The sequence below is a fragment of the Mauremys mutica genome, chromosome 6 (assembly GCF_020497125.1).
Source record: "Mauremys mutica isolate MM-2020 ecotype Southern chromosome 6, ASM2049712v1, whole genome shotgun sequence".
NCBI classification, from domain to species: domain Eukaryota; kingdom Metazoa; phylum Chordata; order Testudines; family Geoemydidae; genus Mauremys; species Mauremys mutica.
This window is the reverse complement of record NC_059077.1, coordinates 64,319,768-64,340,976: the sequence shown is the minus strand read 5'-3', so window position 1 is coordinate 64,340,976 and position 21,209 is coordinate 64,319,768. Positions and strand designations below refer to the sequence as shown.

At 41.7% G+C, this 21,209-nt stretch overlaps 1 protein-coding gene across 1 annotated transcript in view; it reads left to right on the top strand.

The window, feature by feature from the left end:
- EFNA5 (ephrin A5) overlaps window positions 1–21,209 on the top strand; it is a 267,244-nt gene that overhangs the window by 122,538 nt on the left and 123,497 nt on the right. The window lies entirely within an intron of this gene.

Sequence of the window (21,209 nt, the reverse complement as noted above, 5' to 3'; positions counted from 1 at the left end):
GCAGTTCAAGCTCAGTGGCACTTCTAATCATTGACTATTGGCTAATGACTCTGCAGTTCAGCTCTGAAAGATGTTTCATTATTTCTGTTATTGCATTTAGTGAAGGAATAAAAAGCTTCTGTCTCCATGACATGGGTGCTTACATGTACTATGGGGGAGAATGTTAAATGTTTCAATATTGCTTTTCTTATGGACTTCCGCAAGTGATTTACAGGGCTGATTAGATATCCTTTCTGTTTTGTTGGGTGCTTGGCTTTCTTCCTGCTGTGTTCCTTGATGTAAGAAAAAAAAGAAGCATGTCTCAAAGCAGCAGTGGCAGGTACCTGACATAGCTAGAGTTCAAAGGCTATTATAGTGTGTTTCTGGCCCTTTTGGGAGTGAATTGTTTCTTGACCCTATCTGGCCATTATAGAGGAAATATAAAGAAACCCAGTATGTGCATTTTGTGGTAGAAGCAACAAATGTTCTGCTCATTACACCTTTTAATTGCACAGTTGCACCTAGTGTGTAGATTAACTATTGTAGCACCTGATTAATTTCCCCCCTAGATGAGTGTAGAGACCAGTAAGATGACAAATGGAGTTGCTAAGTGGAACACTGATCGATGGAGAGTGCTGTCCATTTGAGTAATAGACATTACTATCATATCAGCTGTTAAAAAATTAGCTGAGATGGGTCCCCATAGGTCTAAGAAATATAACCCGTCCAAGACAAGAAGCATTACCATGTACCCCTAACGTAATAGGTAAATCTCAGGAACTCATTTAGTGAAGCACTCATTCACTAAATATATTAGCTATTTATTTAAACAGTCCTTTACATATAGCCAAAAAGAAAATGTGTTTTATTTCTGGTAGAAAAAGACCACATATTTATTGTGCAGGGTATGGAGATCTTTGTGCACATTTTATTTATCAGAAGTTATGGTTATCCCTTTCAATCATTCCTCCTTTCTCCTTAGTGGTAGAAAACCACTAGCATTCCTAGAGTCAAGAAGATTGCTGATGAATACTTTCAAACTAATGGCATATATCTGGGGCATTGCATAAGAGAGAGACTAACCAATACATAGGTTTCTTATTCTACCCAGAGGGTAATCTACATTGCCAGTTCAGTTATCACAGTTATCCTTGTAAAATACGTGATTCTGCAACTGGGTTGTTGGCCTCATAATTTATCTTTTGAAGTTGCCATCATCACATAAATCCTCCCCCAGCAATAGAGGGCCAGATTTTCTGGAAGTATGCTTATCATGATACCTTCTGCCTTAACAGCTAGCTACATTTCTTCTCCTGAAAGGGAACTGTTCTCAATGCACATGATTCTCTTACTGGCAGTTGCTAAGTCTGAGGACCATGGAGGAGAAGGACTTCCCAGGGAACCTTCTCTGACCAGGATACTGAAGGCTAGTGGCTTCCTCACCCTCAGAGGGTAAAATATTAAATGTTACTCTTTGCCTCTCTTCACTTCGCCATCACATGAGTGCCTTTTTATATACCCTTTGCTTACTGCTTCCTCTCACTTCCTCCCTGTCCCACCTTTAAGTACCAACAGGGCTGGCTCCAGCTTTTTTGCCATCCCAAGTGGCAAAAAAAAAAGAAAAAGACGAGCAGCGACAGCTCAATCGCGCCGCTTCTTCGGCGGCAGTTCAGTGGTGGGTCCTCCCTCTCTTCCTCTTCAGTGGCAATTTGGCGGCAGCTCAAAGAGGAAGAGAGGGAATGAAGGACCCACCGCCGAATTCCCGCTGAAGACCTGGACGTGCCACCCCGATGCCAGATGGAATGTCCCCCCCTTTGAATTGGCCGCCCCAAGCACCAGCCTCCTATGCTGGTGCCTGGAGCCAGCCCTGAGTACCAAGTCCCTTCCACACACTGCTACCTGGTACATACTTCCCCTCTTGTCCCAGACCTTCAGAGTTCTCACCACATCCACTTGCTGCCTCTCCCTGCCCTTTCCTCCTTCAGTACTACATCCTTTCTTTCTTAAAGGCATTGCTTTCTTTCCTATGTGCTCCATCCATCATCCTCTTTCACATGCCTAGCCCCCTTTCCATCAAACCCATTGTGCTACCACATTTCACTCGTCTCTCAAATCCAGGGTTGGTGTATTCCAGCACCATCTCTCTCACAGCTGCTTCCCATCCCAGTAATTGGGAGGAGTGAAGTAGAAATATCCTCCCACATATTCTCGTTCTTTGTCAGCAAGCAGTACAGGTGGTGGAAATTCCTAAATCCAGTAAATAGTAGAACTGGATGTTCACTGACCCTAAATTCAGCAGCAAAGCTACAGAAAGCAGGGAGATCTGTTGATAGTGGGTCCTATGGCATATTAAAATGTAGAGGGTTCTGTAGAAATTAAGAATCAGCCTAAAATGCAGAGGAAATAGTTTTTAAAAAATGAAATGAAATTAAACAAAAAATGATTTTATCATAAACTTCAGTGGGAGCAGAGTTAGGGTAATGCTGAGCACTTTTGAAGGGGCTTTTTATTAGCGGTAATAACTGTTTCCTGGGCTGATTAAACTCTGAGCTACAGATGAAATAAGCTCTCAGGCCAAAAGCCCAAGAATTTATTAATCTAGGAAGAGGTTATTAATGAGTTAATAGGTTAGCCTCTCAAATTGTTGGTACTGTATATGGGAATGTTTAAATGTGTTAAATGAAAGAGGGGCACACAAAATGGGCTGTGAAACCACTGAATGGTAAGCTTTTTTTAAAGTTAAAATGTCCTTCAGCTTTTTCTTCCTTTTCTCTTCCTTAATTTCATCTTTCTTGCCTCTTATTGCTCCTCCTCATCCTACAGGTTAACCCTTCTCCCCAGGCTGCAATGTATCTTTATTTATGTTTTGTGTCAGAACTGACCCGAGAGAGAGAGACCGCACACAAACAAAGAAGGCAATGTAGTCAAACAAAGACATGCAAATTATTATGAAGACAAGCCCTCCTGACCTGTAGGGAGGGAAGCATGACAAGGGGAAGGACTGATCCTACTCCTGTAGTAGTCAGTGGCAATGGGATAAAGTTGCAGTTTGAAGCATTTCATTTGTTTTATCTTTAAACTATTTCTGTTTCAGTAGTTCCACAGACTCAATTTCTTTACTTATTTGTATTTAGTTTTTCTTAATTCACAGCCATTTGTCTGCTTCAGCTGAAGGTAGTGAGAAACTAAGATGGAATCCTTTTGGCCAACAGCCTTTTGGCTGTTCTGGGTAGAGAGGTCTAATGGAGCTGAAGAAGTGTAGTAGTCAATCAGAATACAGAGATGTGTGCATTTATAGTATGGTTATTGAAAAATGACTGTATGGTGAGTGTGCATTGCAGACAACATTAGCCCACCAAAATGAAGGGAATTTTATAGCTACTAAAATGTTTTGTCATGGATACTGTAACTGTAACTGTCAAATATCTCTGCACTGTGGCTGAAATAGTTTCATAGCATAGTCAATACTGTTGTATATAGTTTAGAAAATCCCTCTCATTTTCTTAGTTTTGTCTAGGACTCTCATTTTGATGCAGAATGTCTGGTTTGTGGTAAAATTCAGCATGGATATGCTGCAAAATGTAGGGAGTTTTGCGCTCTACAGTTTAGGTGCAATAGGCCAATGTACCTGAGGCATTGAATATTATTTCCCTACATATTGCATTGAAATATTTAGATTGAGGAAGCATTCATGTTTTTCACTCTCCACCTTAGACTCCATCACCTTCTGCCTCTCACGCTATGGAATATACAGGATATAATCTTCATTACTTCATCTGTGTTAATAGTTTCTGTTTAATTAGCTGGCCTCAAATGATCTCCAGTTACTGGTACCCACCAGATTCACTCCTGAATGTGAACATTGTTATGAGGAGTAGAGTTTCACTGGGTGGTCAGATGTGGGTCACTAATTTTCAGCGCTACTGTTTAACTATTAATGAGGTCATGGCCTCTGGGACAAATCTGACTTTACCTATCAGATGTTTTGCGCATCCCAGTAGGCTACTCACTTTTAGTCAAAACTCTTGACTAATAATTGTCTCCTGCAGTGTTCACATTCCATTGTTTCATCTTTTACCCTTCTCCTAGATTAGATATAATTCCTTGTATCCATCCCCACACTTCTCCATTTTCAGCAGACCCCATAAAAAAAAACCATCCCCATACTCCATTAACCTCCTTGTCATGCAACTAATTGATATACATATTTGCTTTTTCAACTAAGGCTACCAGGTTACCACCAGTATATTTCTCACTGAGAGGCATCACTCACATTAGTCCCAAAGTTGCCTATACAAACATAGTGTCCCCTCAATTTCATTTTTAAAAATCATTTACATCAGAAAAAAGAATTACAAAAATAAAGTTAAAGAATTATGCTAAAGGAATGAATTTCTTAGGATTTTAAGATTCCTGCATGAATCAAATGTTGTGTCTTTCATTTTGAGTCTTTTTGTAACACATGGTTTTGACGGGTTGAGAGGTGTGGTCACCAGTTCCAGCAAGTCTGGAGAGGCATCCCTCACCCAATTTACTGTTGCCACCACCTTCACTCTTGTTTTCTTGTTTACTAAATAAGTTGAAAAACTGTAAAAATGGATGATGTAATTCTTAGCGGTCAGCAGCCTTACCATATCCTATTTGACAGCAGAATTCTGAAGGGACATTCTGCTGTATCAAGTTTCATGGGATGTTGGGAAGGCCAAAATTGTAGCTGGCTTCAAAAAAGAATGAGATAAATTCATGGAGGATAGGTCCGTCGATGTCTGTAGCCAAGATGGTCAGGGCACAATCCCATGCTCTGGGTGTCCCTAGACGTTCAACTGCCGGAAGCTGGGACTGGATAACAAGGGATTGATCAGTTGATAATTGCCCTATTCTCTTCATTCCATCTGAAGCATCTAGCACCTGCCACTGTCAGAAGATAGGATACTGGGCTAGATGGACCATTGGTCTGACCCAGAATGGGCATTCTTATGTTCTTCTGACTGCAGTGTAAATAAAAATGGCTTTTGCAGAGCATGCTATTGCTTGTTCTGTATAGCATGTAAGATAAAAAGTATTCAATATTTTTGCCTTTCCTTCCTGCACATAGTTGCTGTAATTTTATAACATGCTGTAACTCTTTTTTGTGTGTGTTTGTCTGTACTTTTTGACAGGTAATATTTGAAGTTGGGGAAGACTCTTTTTTAAATTTAGGGCTATCCTCAGAAAGACCTTGTGCACTCCTCTTTCAGAACAGTCATTTTGCAATAATGATATGATAGTTACAGGGGCATGTATTTTTTTTTTAATGTTTTGGCAGCTTTGCTTGCCCATTGGAATGGTTTAAGTTATTTATATATTTTTTTCAGGTAGAAAAAATAGTGCCAGTCGTGCTTCTTGCAAATTAGCATCCTCCTAAAATATTGAACAAATCTTCATTTTGATTCAAGTCTTTTCATTCCACATACATTTTTTTCAGTGTATTTCTGCTCTCCTGATAAGGGACATTGCTCTACTTTACATGTTTAGATTTTTAACTAGAAGTTTTATTGATTAAAACAGTCTACTAAGAATACAGAAACATTGGCAGTGTTTGAAATAATTTTGAGGAGAAAGCAAAAAGAAAAACATGGAAAACTTGAACAGCAATAAGTATGGTAGAACTCCTGTCAGTCTTAACATCTAGTGTTGGGAAAGTGATTGACATTAGTAACCAGGAAGTCTAGGCTGTTTGGAATAATATACTTGAGGTCACTCATCTCAGAGAGAGAGGCTCTTTTCTAGGAAAGATGATATCCATGCTGATGGAGACAAACAGTGGTTGCCTCCAGAATCTTACAAGCATATATCTACTGTGCATAGGACAATACTAATGATTAATGACTTTTCCAAATGTTATTCCTAGAAACTCCAGATTAACATGTGTGATCCACTATTTCCTTGTCACAGTTCTTGAGTGTTGCTGTTTTATGCCATGGGCCTGCTGATCCTCTCTGCTGTGTTTCTCAGACCATTTTTCACTCTCTGCCTTCTACAACTCTCTCAGGGCACAGATACATCAAGACATGCAAATAGATAATAAGGCTCCAGAAGGTCTGTGGTTCTCCCAGTGCAGAGGGTCTGGCTCTTCCCTCCAGTGCCTAAGGATCTGTGGGAGATTAGAGCCTGATTTCCCCACAGGTCATCAAGTCCTCTGCTCCTCCAATGTGGCTGTAAAATCTCTTTTTTGAGAAGTACGTTGTGTTAACTTCATGAGGTTTATTGTGGGCTGGATTAAGGCAGGGACATTATCAACCCTGGGGGCACCTAGTACCCCAGTTTCCGGAGTTATGTGATTACATCAGAATCTAAATTTTCATTTTTAAAAGGAAATTTCTATTTTCACATTTGTGAGGAAAAGCTTGAAAAAGTTAATTGTTGCAGTGATCTCTGCCTAGGGCCATGTCTACATTACACTTTACTGGTAAAGGAATACTGATGTACTATACTAGCAAAGCTCTCCTGATGAAGATACAGCTATATCGGCAAAACTGATCTTTATACCAGTATAATATACCACCTCCCAGAAGCAAAATAAGTTATACTGGTGAATGTGCAGTTTTATTGGTGTATGTACACTAGGGGCTTCTGTTGAAACTGCTATGTCGGTCTGAGATCCCACCTTTTCCCATCTATTACCGACATAGCTATGCTGCCAGAAGTCTATAGTGTAGATGTGGGCAAGTCTGCTGTGGAGCCAAAACAATTGCTCAGAGTAGGGTGACCAGACAGCAAATGTGAAAAATCGGGACAGAGGGTGGGGGGTAATAAGTAGCCTATATAAGAAAAAGACCCAAAAATCAGGACTGTCCCTATAAAATCGGGACATCTGGTCACCCTAGCTCAGCGGTATGAACTGCCCCATTCATCTTAATGATGAGATGTTAACTCCAAGATCGGCAGCTGTGGGTGGGTGGAGAAGAGTGTAGAGAACCCAGTCTATTTACCCAAACAGATGCTGGGGTAAGTATGAGGGGCTGTCCTGTTGCTTCCCCTGCTGTCCCTTTTCACTCCTGGGGGAATTCTTCTCCACTGCACAATCCAGATTTTGTGCAGAACTAATATTCTCTGCACAATTTCATTTTTCCCTGCAGAATTGATGCTGTAGAGCTGCTGGCTTTCACTAGGGGCTGCTGGACCACAGCAGAGCCTGCCTTTCCAGCTCACAAACAGGAGGTGTGTGGGTGTTTGGGCTGGGATAGGGGTGTCCCACAACTGGGCTCTGGGGGGTAGGGGGTGCAGGTGTCTGCTGGGAGTTGCCCAGTGGCTGGGCTCTGGGGAGTGGAGGGTGCAGGTGCCTAGGTTGGGGGGAGGACCCTGCAGCTGGGCTCTGGGGGGTAGGGTGTGCAGGTGTCTGGGCTGGGGGGCATCCCTTGGCTGGGATCTGGGAGGGGTATGGGTATCTGGGCTGGGGGGCGCCCTGCAGCTGGGCTCTGGGGAGATGTGGGTATCTGGGCTGGGGGGCGCCCTGTGGCTGGGCTCTGGGAAGAGGGGTAAAGTGTCTGAGACTGAAGGGGCAGAGTTTTCCTCCAAGATGTGCCCAGCTGGCACATGTGACACACCCAGACTGATACGCCCAACAAAGCATAAAAAAGAAACAAGAACTGAGTTGTCATAGGGGTTTCTTTAATTCTCTACTCCTGAGGGAAACTTTTTTGTTGTCTGTATTGTTACAGACATTTTTTCTGACAGGTATTTAGAAATAAATTACCAAAATAATTGAAACTGGTGGGATTACATTGTGTTATTTTGACAAATAAAGTATGCAGAATTCTGCAGAGAATTTTTAATGTTTTGGCTCAGAAGTCCCTTAGCAGTAGCTTTTTGCTGCATCCAGGGAGAGAAGGTCCTGTGCCGTAATGTATGTAAGGCCCTGGATCACCTTAACCCAGCCCTGGGTTCATCTTGTGAAGTCCACTGACCAAGTTTTCCACCCTCCATCTTTCCTTCAAGAGAAGTGGACTAAGAGTCATATTATAGAGCATAAGTAAGCTATTTGTGACCCCGTTCCTTAAGGTTTGTTAGGATCTTCAGCGTGAGACCCTGTTTATAAGTCAACAGGAGCTTGATTGCTTAAACTTCTAAACTCTTTTTAAAAAAATGCTAGGACAGTCCCAAACCATCAGAAATATCATCACATTCTAATTAGATGTTTCTAGCCTACAAAATAATTGTCTAATACCTTTAGAAATGCACATTTTAGCATAAAAATTATCTGTTTGTAACTCCTACACTAATAGTTACAAGCACAATTTGGTGGCGTAATTCACCTGCTGTATAAACACATGAATTCTTACAATGTGAACAATCTGAGTTTGATTAAAGACAATTAAGGCAATTCTCATACATGCTACTAAATCTGTGCACTATAAGATTGTAATTGAGGTGATTCACTGCAATCTGCTTTTCTCCGGTAGTGATCACCCTGCAGACTGCAAGGACTGAACAGTTGAACGAGTTATTCAAAAAGTCATTAGGAGAAAGATGCAAAGCTCAGTGTCTGTTATGAGTAACAGGCAAAATTAATTCTTGAAGCAGATTTGTTGTTATTTTAGCCTCTAGAGTACTTATTTGTATTTTCAAGGAGATAAACTTATAGGTCAAGGAGTAGTATTTTGTATTTGTGAAGATGGGTAGGAATTTGGTGGTAGTAAGTCTTTGGAAATCATCTGCTTAATTATACTGCAAACCAATACATCTGAACAGTGATGAAGACGATATTGAAAATGGTGCATGTCATTATTCTTTTTATATGTATATACATATGTTAGGAGCATGACTCTGCATTCCTTGCACACTCTGGTGGGCATCAAGAATGCAGATTCAGGCCCCAGAAACTTCTTTATGATGTTAATTGAGCTAGAATTTTTTTTTTAATGTTGTGGAAGAATTGGAGGGTAGGGTAGATGTTTTGTGGTTATGATGTATTAATGTTTTTCCGCATCTTTTATGTTGCTCATAAGGGGAAATGGTCATGATGTACCCCAAAGACTTTCGGACTCTCTGTTCAAACAGATCAATCTGACTCGACAAGTGCAAATATCTAAACCAAGAAGATGCAAATCTGATTGATTGGGATGAAAGTTTGCAAATCACAGATGTACAGAATGGAGGACATACCATATGGCAGGATATATCTTAATGCATCCAGCTCTAGGAAGCAGATGTGCAGAGCTTACTCTATCCACTACTAAAAATTACACCTAAGTAATGGTAATATTCTGACTTAAACTCACAAAGGGAAGGAAATTCACAGTTAAAACTGAAAATCCAGTCTGACATAGCCTTCAATTAAGCCCTCTATCTCACATTATTGTAACAAGTTAAAAAAGCATTGGCTACACTTGCAGATGTAGAGCGCTTTGGGTTAAACCAGCCTGCAGAGAGTGCACTAGAGAAAGTGCTGCAGTCTGTCCACACTGACAGCTGCAAGCGCACTGGCGTGGCCACATTTGCAGCATTTGCAGCAGCATTGGGAGTGGTAGATTATGGGCAGCTATCCCAGTATGCAAGTGACTGCAACATGCTTTTCAATTGAGGGGGGTGGGGTGGAGTGTGTTGTTTGTATGTGTGGGGAGAGAGAGAGTGAGTTTTTGGAGTGCTGAGAATGTGTCAGCACGCTGTCTTGTAAGTTCAGATCCTCCTAGCCCCACTGCCTCTCTCTCTCACTCACTCACTCAGTAAACGTTTGCTTTGCCCCGTTGCAGGTAAGCAGCCGCTGTCTGAAACGGAGCTCTGAAAAGGCACTTCGGCATTCCTCAGCCGATTTCACAACAAAGAGAAGAGAGGCCATTTGACTTAAGGGGATCATGGGATGTTTCGGGAGGTCAATCAGAACGCTGTAACGTAACTCCCTGTTTACACTGGCCCTGGGGCATCTCAGCCAATACCCAACAGCCGTTATCCCTCTCGTGGAGGTGGAGTACCAGGAGCGCTCTAGCCAGGGAGTCAGAGCGCTCTACGTGCCTTGCCAGTGTGGATGGGGAGTAAGGTAGAGCATTCTGGGAGGCTTTATTGTGGTATAAATGGTATAAAGTGCCAGTGTAGCCAGTGTAGCTAAGTCTTAAATCATTCAGGAAAGTAAATCTACTTTTTCAACCTTACCTGTTCATTCTCTTCTCTTCGTAGAATTAAATCAGGCCCTTAATGTTACATAAAACATACATTTTTAAAAATATGGTTAAACTTTGCTGTATGTATCATGCTAATGTTTTTTAAAAGTAGTTTTGGTGGTTATTGTCAAATACAGTGAAGTGATAAGAATTTAAAATGCATAATACAAGAACTTTTAAATTGGCTGTTATTTACTTTGGCTTTTACTTGAAAATCCCTAACAGTCCCCTTAGAGTTCTTACAGATGGTCAAGTAAATACAAAGGAATATATGCTGTCAGTACAAGCCTTCCTGCTGGGGTTGTGCCAGAAAATCTGTGTTGCTACGATTTTATATGACATTATTAACTTTACAAAAGTATATGTACAATAATCTGTTTATAAAACTCAATTACTCAGGTTTCTGAAATTAGGATAGCAAAACCAATTACCTTACACTTTGAAAAGCTAATCAACTGTAAAAATGCCCTGTGATTTTTAAGAAAGGAATCTGTTTTAGTTTCAGGATTACCGTAGAAAACATAGACGAGCATCTTAAGATGCCATTATCTGGTTTATTTTTTGCAGACTCATAACTGTGAATTTTGATGTACACTGATATGTACAATTAGTATATGCAGGCATATTGTTAAATAGTGGTTTATGTCAAAAATTCTTCACCCACCCTATTCGATTCCTCCCCAAACTGGTCAGTTCCTAGTTCATATCACAGTGTCCATAATCATAAAAGCCACTAATTGACAACCTTCCTAGAAGAAGTAAGGAAGACTAATTGGACATGGACAGTAAACTACTTTTCACTCCTAACATAAAACAAAAACACCCACTCAAAAATGTTTGCTTCACTTGAAATCTCCTGTGTCTTTTTTCCTTTTCCTCTGGATTTTGCACTGGGAGCTGCATTAAGTGCACTAAAAAGTCCACTAGTAAACTCTGAAAACTAACGAAGAACGCCATGTTGCAACATTACACAAACACGATTTAACAAATAAACCCCAAAGAAATCTTAAAGGAAATGGGTGGGAAAAAGTGCCAAAAATGTCAAACCTCTGGCAGTAATTCTTGCAAACAAGTGGTTTGTCTTTCAATTCTGTAGGCTAAATATATTGTTTTGGTCAACTTACAAAATCCCGAAGAATTAAAAAAATATTCTTTTGGCATGACTGAGAAATGTTTCTCACACATAACTCTCATGGGCTTCAGTATGAATTATGTGAGGGGAACGTGTCCCAAGGTCAGGTTCTTTGTGATTAATTGTAAACATTTTTGCAATGTTTGTTTGAAATGGGGAGAGCTAGAACCATGTATCACTGGACAATTTAAGGGCATTTGTTTTTCTTAGTAGTTACTGTACATTACAGATCATTTTATTGTGACCTTTGATAGACCATGTGCAGCTTTGAGTTACTAATTTTGAGGTGTTGGTGTGTAAAACACAAAGGTTTTTTTAAATTATACGGGAAACTTGGGTGATTTGCTTTATAGTCGAGAATGCAGCATTTGGGACTAACTCTTTATTATCTTTACTGTGGTTTGAGTATTGGCCTGCTAAACCCAGGATTGTGAGTTCAATCCTTGAGGGGGCCATTTAGGGATCTGGGGCAAAAATCTGTCTGGGGATTGGCCCTGCTTTGAGCAGGGGGTTGGACTAGATGACTTCCTGAGGTCCCTTCCAACCCTGATATTCTATGATTCTATGAATGTTCCCATTGACTTCACGCCCCACATGACATACTTCACAGACTCTAGTCAATATCCATTGCAAAACAAAACCTCAGGTTGATCTATAGTTTTTCTAAATATTTTAAAAGAATTGTAGCTGTATATATGTACATATTTCTAATTCTGTATGTGTGTGTTTACCAAATGACAGAATTTATAAATCGCTGGCTGGCAAATATGTAAATAGTTCTGGGAAATCATTTCTTGTGCTTTTGTTACCTAGAATAAACTTTTGATCTTATTTTCTTTGGCTACCTGTAAGCATCTGTATTCCCACTGACAATTATTATTATTATTTTTTTAAAGCATTTCTAAACTGATGAGCCATGGGACTGTCCTGTAGTTTACTTTGATGTCTGGGTAACGCCCAAGGAAGAAATGCTTGTATAAATAACCAGAAAATGTCAAGATTTTACAAGGTGATTTAAAACCACTAGCTTAAAAATTAACTCTTCTGACTGTAAGATTACAATCACCGGAAACATGCTTAGAAAATTGTTGCTTTAAATTGCTATGCATTTGAATTACTTTATGACTATTAAAGATAGTTAAAGCACTTGGGGAAAAAAAGAGGTCTACTTTTGCTAATTGCATGCCATGATCCCCAAACAGCTACTTCTACCTGAATTGATTTGTCTTTTGCCAAGCAAATATAAAAGCAGCCATGTCCCTCCTCATCTGTATACAGGACAAGTAGGAAACTCTCATTAGGTATTACAAAGGGGTTGATTTAAATAAAGAAATAAAGCAGAGGGATGACAGATAAGCACACTTAAACCCTTTGAGTGTTACGTCAAGCTTGTAGAATGTGGGCACCAAACATGATAAGCTTTGCATTCTTCCTTAATTATAGAACCTTGTAGTGAAAATAATGTTGTGGCCTGGACTGTAATCTCTTTATGCTGCTCTGAAGGCATCAATCCTTGCAGAAATATGGATGTGCAGGTGCACTTCTGAGATTTTCCCCTGCTTGGTTCTGAAAACAAGAGCAAGTTATTCCTTGTGACATGTGTATGTGTGTGTTTGTCTGGTGTGTATTTTCTTATACCTAAGCATACGTATGTGCATGTAGGGTTGCAGGGTCTTCTGGGATCTTATACATTGTTTCTCCGTGTGGGGTGATGCAGAGATCATCTTTGGCCAGAGTATGTGCTTACATGTATCTTATTCAAAAGTGATGTTGTTGATTCTTCATGAAAACAAGTAGGGTTACTCATCTGCCCACCACTTCTCACTCTGCTCTCAAACAGTGATGGGCCTGGTCTAAGAACATAGGTAGAGTTTCATTGCCCATGGCAGAAAAGGATACCTACTGCAACTTGTGCAGATGGGGAGGAAAGGGGATGAGGAGGCTTTCTGTAGACTCCTTGACAGTGCACACACTGCCCAGGAGTCACCAATAATCCTAGTCCTTGTTCATTGCAAAGGCAAGGAAAACACAGCACCACCAAGATGAGTAGACCCCTTTCTCCCCCCCTGAAAGGGCCTGCACTTGCTTTTGGCCTACCTCCTGCAATAGCCAGCAGAGCTGGTAAAGGATGAACAATTGCTGTGTCTGTTAGAGTGTCACAGCTTTAACATTTTGCTTCTGGAAAATGGTGTCATCTTCTGAGTGGAAAGACAGTACTCCTGAATAATGGTGGTTCAGGAGGGCTACCCAAGGCTCATTCAACTCTAGAAAGCCCAGTGAGACCTGGAGAAATACTGCCTCCTGATCTTTTGTCCTGAAACAGGAGACAGAATGAGAACATTACTAGATGGAGAAACATTTGGGTCAGTTCTCAAGTGCAGTCCAGGGGTGGAATATCAGAGCTGAGGCATGTCTACACAATTGGGTAATGCGCACTACAGAAGTGTGGTTTCTAAAGCACGTTGATGTTTTGTGCGCTTATTGGTCCATGTAGAATCTGGTGGTGTGCACTAAAAGTTCCCTAGTGCACTTGGTAGTATATGCTATGTTAAAGCACAAGGGAACTTTTAGTGAGCACCAGCAGTGCCTACACATGGACAAATATCAGTGCAACATGTTAGTGTGCTTTAGAGCACATTACCCCACTGTGTAGATAACTTAAAACCCCAGTATGCATGACTTTGGCTACATGATTATTTCCACGCTATTATATGATTCAACCCACACTTTAAAAGGTCATGTGACTTTGCAATCAAGTTCAATGGCATACCGAAGGTACTTTTACTGACGTGTTTGTATACATATAGCTTATTTGTGAAAGAGATTAAGATTTAGAGGGGCGGGATAGCTCAGTGGTTTGAGCATTGGCCTGCTAAACCCAGAGTTGTGTAATCCTTGAGGGGGCCACTTAAGGATCTGGGGCAAAAATCAGTGCTTGGTCCTGCTAGTGAAGGCAGGGAGCTGGACTCAATGACCTTTCAGGGTCCCTTCCAGTTCTATGAGATAGGTATATCTCCATATATTAGGATCTATTCAGCACAAAGAATTGAGTAAATGAAGAATTGGTTTATCTCTATGACTTACGAAGAAGATGTTTCAAAACACCTCTTTTGCAAGCCTGAGAGATATCCCAAAGAGTTTTAATTTGTTCATTTATTTTGTTGGAATAGATATTTTTATTTATACTGTTCTGTGTATGTGTATTTCTTTAATCTGAATGGTTAAGAAGATGGCAAAATGGAGGGTATTTTAAAATAGTTTCAGTTGCCCAACATCTTGCAAGGTGATTTGAGCAGGTTAATTTAAAGGATTATGTGATCTGACAGTGCTTTGTTTTTCGTAAGAGTAATGCCCAATCACCTTTTAAAGGTGATGTATTTGTATCCTATTTCTGATTATCAAGGTTTTATAACATATGATAGAATAGAGTATGTATATGTAATATGCATTTAACTGTATTTGAGTATACCATATATTGGAAGTGATAGCCTTTTCATAATTGCAGCGGAATGTGAAACATTCATTTATCATCAGTTTGATTGCCTCATCTGCCCTCTAATGCATCTTCCTGGGACTTACTGTATTTAAAAATTTCAAACTGCTACTATTTAAAAAAATCAATCTTCCAGAGAAATGTTTATAATCTCTGGTACCTTGCTGGAAGCCCTAGATGTCAAGAGTTAGTCCTTAGCCAGTAAAATTTCTTCCAAACATAAAAGTCATGAATTTAAAATCATGGCCCTGCAAGTCTAGAAAGTGGAGCTCTATCCTACTGGAAAGTGGAGATGGTTCCCAGTTGGACTAAAGAGAATTCTAGCCCTGGAAGGGGGTAGTTGAGTTTAAAGTCATGACTTTTAGATATCGAAAATTAAATCATTTTTAGAAGTTTTTATGACTCCCTCTGAGTTCTGTACAGTTGGAATCATTGTTACTAAAACCTCTAAAAATTTAATCTAAGATACCTCTTCCATGTACAAAAAGTCACAGTTTTCAAGTTCAGTTTGTCTGGAATTCCTAAGCATAGAAATAAGGGCTGTTTATCATATTAGAAACCTGAGAAATTCTCATGCTATAGAACTTCTGCTTCTAGTTGTGAAGGGTTACAAGAAATCAGGCCTTTAAATCTGTCACTTGTCCAGGATGGGATATTATCTGAATGCTGGGCTCCACACCAGAGTAATTTGGGAATGAGGAGGAGGCAGTTGAAAAATGTATATATTGGTGGTTTAAAGCTGTTCAGAAATTTGGAAAGTATGGGGAAGTCCTAGGGGAGAGGGATTAATGGGCAGGCCTAAAGAGCGCTGGTCAAAAGGGCATGACAGATACAATTTATCATGTGGACATGACCATCATATATGTGTGTGTGGGGAGTGCTAAACAGCCAAAACAGACTTGTTGGACGTGTGGTTGGAGTGGAGGATTCACTAGAAAGGTGAGATTTCCACAGATAAGTGGATTTCCTTCACAGAAGGGTCCTGGTCCATGACAAGGACACATAGGCACTATCAGAATACAAATAATTAATAGCAATAATAGATCCACACATCCCCAAATGGCTATATTTCCTTATGTTGTTGTATGGCAGGTATTTTGGAGAAGATTCCTTTTGCCTTCTCAATATATGGATAGCTGAAATTTCCCTGTGGACTGCAGTTTGCTCACTGGATTGCCTGTATGTTTTTATGTACAAGTGTTGCTTTGAGACTAGAACCTTGGAAGGTCAGGGAAGAGGGAGGGATTCATTGTTTTACATGATACATTATGTTTGAATGCATAAATAGTTCAGTGTTGATAATTGTTGACTACTCTAATCACTCTATGGTATTGCAATAAAAGTTAATTTATAGCAAGAAATAGCAAAAATATCCTGCACATCAGACATCACTATCAATCCAGGCCAGATTAGGTAGAAGTCTAGTAAAACTATTGGAAAAATGCACAAACATATACATACTCTTGTTAGTGTGCTAATAATTGTAGCTCAATTGACTACTTCTCTGATGGCTGACATGGTGTTGGAAAGAGAATCTTGGGGAGACAAAGCTATGAAGCTAGTGATACACTGGTGGTTTGGGCTTGTACCTTGAAGCTGACAGGCTGGGATTTTAATATACAGGGGCGGCTCTAGGCACCAGCTAAACAAGCAGGTGCCTAGGGCGGCGAAATTTAGGGGGCGGCGAAATGACGGGCGTGTATGTGCCCGCTTACTGGAAGAGCGGCGGGAGCTCTTCCCCGGCTGCAGAGGACAGGCCGCTCCTCGGCTTGTCCCCGCGGGTGCACACCAGAAGCGGCCCCTCCTCTGCAGCCGGGGAAGGGCCGCGCTACCAGCTCCGCCTGGGGAGGGGAGGGGGTTGCTTACCGCGAAAAGGCGGGAGCCGGTAGCGCAGCCCTGCCCGGGCTGCAGAGGAGGGCCCGCTTCTCCTCCGCTTGTCCCCGCCGGTGCACTCCGAGAAGCGGCCCCTCCTCTGCAGCCCGGGCAGGGCTGCGCTACCGGCTCTTGCCTTTCCAAGGTAAGCAACCCCCCTCCCAGGCGGAGCCGGTAGCGCGGCCCTGCCCCGGCTGCAGAGGAGGGGCCGCTTCTCGGAGTACACCGGCGGGGACAAGCGGAGGAGAGGCGGCCCCTCCTCTGCAGCCCGGGCAGGGCTGCGCTACCGGCTCCCACCTTTCCCGGTAAGCAACCCCCCCCTCCCCAGGCGGAGCCAGTAGCGCGGCCCTGCCCCAGCTGCAGAGGAGGGGCCGCTCCTCAGCTTGTTCGCGCTGCTCTCCTGTGGGTAGCGGCCACCCCCCACCCTCCAGACAAACCGGTAGCCAGCTGCGGGCCGCCTCCCTGGGGGGGGGGGCTAGGGTGGCGCTGCGCTGCTCGGGCTGCGGTCGGCGCCGCTCCGGGGGGGGGGGGGGCGGCGCTCTTCTTTTCTGCCTGGGGCGGCAGAAAAGCTAGAGCCGGCCCTGTTAATATAACTATGTGTGTGTGGGCGGAGGGAGAGTGGTTCCTTGTAATGCATCAGAGTGGCATATCTAGAACTGAAGAATGCTTCTCTTCCAGCTTATAGTGGTTTACTCCATTTATAGAATTTAGTGACAAGCCAGCTGTGTTATTTGCTAACCATATCAACTCGCCTGTATAAAGAGGGATAACCTAGAGTACAGTACATGAGAACAGTTATTTGTTATACCAGAGTGACACTATGATTTATGAAGCGTCAAACCAGGTTTCCTTTGAAGAAATCTGTTCTTTACATCTGTCTTTTCTGCTTACTTCTGTTGTCCTGGTGACACAGTGTCCCTCTAGGCTCCTGAAATAGTTCTGTGGCCCTGCTGAAAATGAATGAAGGGCCCCTTTTTTCTTTCTACACAGGGGAAACAAAGCTAATGAATGAGGAATCAGGAAAGAATGGGAAAGTGAGTCACTGTGCTTTGTCACTGTTACTCACTTTATCACACCTGACACAAGCTGAACAGTACTCACAGTTCAAAGGGAAAAACCAGGCCCTACTCTGGTATTATTTTGTCTCAGTTCCAGGGCTTTCGAACTTAAAATATTTCCAAAGTGTGTCCTTATTTTTTATTTTATTTTAAGAAAGGAAGCTGTTTTAAGTGGTACTGTTTTTTCTTTCACCCTGAATGCCGTATGGAAGTTTGCAAAATAATTATAGCACTTGTTTAAGATTTTATTTTCACTCGTAAGAAATATACCAATATTTTATGTTTCTGTGTTTTGCAAGATTTTTAAGGAATGTCTGCTTTGCCAAAAATAATCATCCAGACAAGCTTTCAGAAGATATTTTATTTTGAAAGACTAGACTTTGCAGGTGCTCTTCAGTATCAACTTTCTTGTATTTTAGAGCATATTGTTTTTCCTCAGAATTTTGCTGCTGTATTTCTCTTATTGTTTCCATATCATACTAGAATTCTGTGTCAGGCCGTCAGAACAATAGGGTGAATTAAATAGATCAAGGCCTTAATTCTGTTCCCATGGAAAAGAGCAGCAAAATTCCCAATGTCTACAGTACAAACTGGATTATGCCCCAAATGTTTTCCGCACAGACCAGTATAAGTGCCTGCTCCCATTGACGTTAGTGGGACTTTTTCAATGGAAGCAGGAGGAGCCCCATGAAAATATTTGGAGTTCTCATGCCAAGACAGAATGGCTTGTATCAGATTTTTGTTGAGGGGAAATGTTTACATATTTACTATCATACTTGCAAGAGATGCATGTGCAAAGAAATTAACATTGGCTTCTTATACATTAACGGTTTATCTGTAAAATGGGTCTAATGATAGTGACCTCCTTTGTAAAGCGATGAAACAATGAAAAGCAATATGTATCATCATTGCTAGGTGGTGGTATTATTTATTAACAGGAGGGTGCACCATATGGCTTCAGTGGCAAAGAGTTCTATGGCACCTTATAGACTAACAGACGTATTGGGGCATGAGCTTTCGTGGGTGAATACCCACTTCATCGGATGCATGCAGTGGAAATTTTCAGAGGGAGGTATAAATATGCAAGCAAGAAGCAGGCTAGCGATAACGAGGTTAGTTCAATCAGGGAGGATGAGGCCCTCTTCTAGCAGTTGAGGTGTGAACACCAAGGGAGGAGAAACTGCTTTTGTAGTTGGCTAGCCATTCACAGTCTTTGTTTAATCCTGAGCTGATGGTGTCAAATTTGCAGATGAACTGAAGCTCAGCAGTTTCTCTTTGAAGTCTGGTCATGAAGTCTTTTTGCTGCAGGATGGCTACCTTTAAATCTGATATTTTGTGTCCAGGGAGATTGAAGTGTTCTTCTACAGCTTTTTGTATATTGCCATTCCTAATATCTGATTTGTGTCCATTTATCCTTCTCCGTAGGGACTGTCCAGTTTGGCCGATGTACATAGCAGAGGGGCATTGCTGGCATATGATGGCGTATATTACATTAGTGGATGTGCAGGTGAATGAACTGGTGATGGTGTGGCTGATCTGGTTAGGTCCTGTGATGGTGTCACTGGTGTAGATATGTGGGCAGAGTTGGCATCAAGGTTTGTTGCATGGATTGGTACCTGAGTTAGAGTTACTATGGTGCAGTGTGTAGTTGCTGGTGAGAATATGCTTAAGGTTGGTGGGTTGTCTGTGGGCGAGGACTTTCACCCAAGGCCTGTGAAAGCGAGGGATCATTGTCCAGGATGGGTTGTAGATCACTGATGATGTGTTGGAGAGGTTTTAGCTGAGGACTGTAGGTGATGGCCAGTGGAGTTCTGTTGGTTTCTTTCTTGGGCTTATCTTGCAGCAGGAGGCTTCTGGGTACACGTCTGGCTCTGTTGATCTGTTTCCTTATTTCCTTGTGTGGGTATTGTAGTTTTGAGAATGCTTGGTGAAGATTTTGTAGGTGTTGGTCTCTGTCTGAGTGGTTGGAGCAGATGCGGTTGTACCTCAGTGCTTGGCTGTAGACAATGGATCGTGTGGTATGTCCGGGATGGAAGCTGCAGGCATGAAGGTAGGCATAGCGGTTGTGGGTTTTCGGTATAGGGTGGTGTTAATGTGCCTGTCACTTATTTGCACCGTGGTGTCTAGGAAGTGGACCTCCCATGTAGATTGGTCCAGGCTGAGGTTGATGGTGGGGTGGAAGCTGTTGAAATCGTGGTGGAATTTTTCCAGCGTTTCCTTCCCATGGGTCCAGATGATGAAGATGTCATCAATGTAGCGTAGGTAGAGAAGGGGTGTGAGTGGACAAGAGCTGAGGAAGCGTTGTTCCAGGTCAGCCATGAAAATGTAGACATATTGTGGGGCCATGTGGGTGCCCATAGTGGTGCCACTGGTCTGGAGGTAATATATTGTCACCAAATTTGAAATAATTGTGCGTGAGGAGAAAGTCACAGAGCTCAGCAACCAGTTGTGTTGTGTCATCATCAGGGATACTGTTCCTGACAGCTTGTATTCCATCTGTGTGGGGGATGTTTTTGTAGAGAGCCTCTACATCCATGGTGGCTAGGATGGTGTTTTCTGGAAGGTCACCAATGCATTGCAGTTTTCTCAGGAAACCAGTGGTGTCACGGAGATAGCTGGGAGTGCTGGTGACATAGGGTCTGAGTAGAGAGTCCACATATCCGGACAGTCCTTCAGTGAGAGTGTCAATGCCAGAGATGATGGGGCGTCCAGGATTTCCAGGTTTGTGGATCTTGACATATGGCTTCAGTAAGAGCAAAAGAATACAGAGTTTTAATAACCACTCATTGTTGAAATTTTAATCACAACTTATAGAATCAAATGTTACTCCTGTAGCCTATGTGAAGAAATACAGTAAAGCATGAAAAGTGTAATCAATAATTTGTCAATAATTCTGTTCACTGAAGATATACATTTAAACACTGAATAGAGTTGCTTTTTCCCCTTGATATAAAGATGTGATTGTTTTCTAAAACACTAGTTGGAGATAGATACTACTTGAGATACGATTTCACAAGAAGGCCTTCAGAGCAGTAGCTGGAGAAGACGAGTGGAAGTAACATCCAAAATAGATGGGTAGTACATGGAAGAAAGAAAAGTTACCCACGTGCAGTTACATCATAAACCAGTCTATTAACATGCCAATGAAAGCAATTTGCTCTACATTAACCAACAAAGAAAACTGGTTTGTAAAGATGAAAGAAAGGGAAATCTTGTGCTTCTCTGACGTATAGATGATGTACCTTCTAGTTAAGGTTATGTCGACTGCAGAAACAAAGACCAGAATCCAAGCAGGAAAAATGTTAAGAATTGCTTGCAGTCCTGTGATGCACTGAAAAGGCTTCACACTATGGCTGTAGTGAGCAGTCAGCATGGAATTTCTGTTGAGTATGTCTTCATCTGATTTGAGGCTGTGGTTTCCTGTCCCTGTCACACTTCATGAAATCCCAATCCTAAAATTTAGGTTATTGTAGGTTATAGAAACTGAAGCCTATGCACCCTGGCTAAAATGAGTTTTCTAAACAACTTTACTGCTATAG